Raw genomic sequence first — 2,120 nt, forward strand, 5'->3', positions numbered from 1 at the left:
TCGGATGCTTAACTGACTGAGCCACCCAGGCGCCCCATTAATTTTAGATTTCTAAGCTGACTCTGACTCATTTTCTTCATTCCTCCTAGAAGCCTCAGTAGAACTAGCTATTAACCATTCTCCCTTATTTTCTGATACTTTGTTGATATAAAATGAGCTAGTAGAGAGGATATGGTTGATGATAATTGAGAAAAGGAATACTATGTGGCATTCTATAGAATAGATGCATTCAGGATTTGTAAATTCTGTAGGAAATGGCCCTGAAGGAAAAAAAAAAGGGGGTCCCTTATTCTTCTGATACAGGAAGAACTGAGAAGAGTATAATATAGCACTAATAGAAACAATATCAAAATATTATTATTTCAACAGGCATTCAGCATAAAACTACCAATGGAATATTTCACATGTTTTTTCTTACTAAGTCTTTGAGATTCAGTGTGCATTTTATACTTATATCACGTCTCAATTTAGATGCTACATTTTCAATGGTTAGAATGAAATAGTCCAACTAACACAAAACTGCATTTAGCAGAAAATATTTTATATTGCTTCAGTTTTTATGTTCAAATTAATTATGCTTAAATAAAATTGAAAAATTTAATTCCTCAGTTATGCTACATATTTTTCAAGTACTCAATAGCCACATATTGAGTAGCTAGTGGCCACCATATTGGACAATTTAGGCATAGATTGAGATACAGAGCCCTTTTAAGTTGGAGAATGAGAGTTCTTAAAGGTGGTCCCTACTATCTCTGCAAGACAGAAGTCAAGAGTCCTTGTTGAGAGTTAGAGAAAAGCCTGTTGGTTTGTGGCAGAGCTCTGATACAGCCAGTGGTTTAACTAACTGTGTGGTGGAACAGCTTACCACTGTGGTTGTGAGACTTCCCTGACACTACTGGGCAGTACAGGACCAGGAAAAATCCACAAGGGTGGGTTTCCTGAGACTTGGGAATTCTTTTTTTTTTTTTTAATTTTTTTTTAACATTTATTTATTTTTGAAACAGAGAGAGAGAGAGAGAGAGAGAGAGAGAGAGCATGAACAGGGGAGGGTCAGAGAGAGGGAGACACAGAATCTGAAACAGGCTCCAGGCTCTGAGCTGTCAGCACAGAGCCCGACGTGGGGCTCGAACCCACGGACCGCGAGATCATGACCTGAGCCAAAGTCAGACGCTTAACCGACTTAGCTACCCAGGCGCCCCGAGGCTTGGGAATTCTTAAGGAAGGTCTGATACAAGATCAAGAGGGTAAGTGAATCTAGGATGAAGGTATTGCAAAATTGAGATTGTGGACCAGGATGTGAGGAAATGACTGAAATGAGGCAATCAGGTTAATAGGGAGTTGTGAAGGGGCAGGAGGTGTAATGAGGGCAAAGTGCTAGCTCAGTGTTGAGATAGGATAGTGAGGTTGGAGAGAGGGTTTTCATCACCTGAAACTATTATAGAATGTCAAAATGGGCTCTTCCAGTTGAAGCAAAGGTGTCAAGTATCCTCCTTCACTATCTAAATTCTTCCACGTGATTCTAGAACAGTGTCAGCATACTAAGGGCTATGGATCAACTCTGGCCACCACTCTTTTTTGTAATTAAAGTTGTATTGGAAGACAGCCATGCTCATTCATTTATGTTTTGTCTGTAACACAACTGCTTTTCCAAAGAATCATTTTGAGAGCTTAACATATGCTCCCTGAAATTTGGATGACACAGGAACTAGTTCCTGAGTTGTTCCTGAAAGAATGTCTCATGGAGAAAGCCTAATTAAAGGGTGGCTTGTTAGAGCAAAGGGGAAAGGTCCACAGTGGCAGTGTTATGGACCTAATATAGTGACTGCTCTCCTCTTCCTCACCTTCTCCATCTTCTTCTTCACAGCTTTATTTTGCTATCAAATTCACCCTCTTCAAGTATACAACCCAGTGGATCTTAACATAGTTACAACATTGTACAACTCTCATGATTATCTAAATGTGGAACATTTCATCTCCCCGAAAACAGACCCTGTACCCATTTGCAGTCACTCCCATTCTTCCCACTCACCTATTGTAGTTAACCACTACTCTACTTTCTGTAACTATAGATTTTCCAATTTGGGACATTTCATATAAATGGAATTATACAATATATTGCC

At 39.4% G+C, this 2,120-nt stretch overlaps 1 non-coding gene across 1 annotated transcript; it reads right to left on the bottom strand.

The window, feature by feature from the left end:
• Nucleotides 1–1,109: 1,109 nt before the first annotated feature.
• Nucleotides 1,110–1,194, bottom strand: TRNAQ-UUG. Its single transcript has one exon. It is a non-coding gene; the product is annotated as a tRNA-Gln (tRNA).
• Nucleotides 1,195–2,120: the final 926 nt, after the last annotated feature.

The sequence above is a fragment of the Felis catus genome, chromosome B1, assembly GCF_018350175.1.
Source record: "Felis catus isolate Fca126 chromosome B1, F.catus_Fca126_mat1.0, whole genome shotgun sequence".
In the NCBI taxonomy this organism is placed as follows: domain Eukaryota; kingdom Metazoa; phylum Chordata; class Mammalia; order Carnivora; family Felidae; genus Felis; species Felis catus.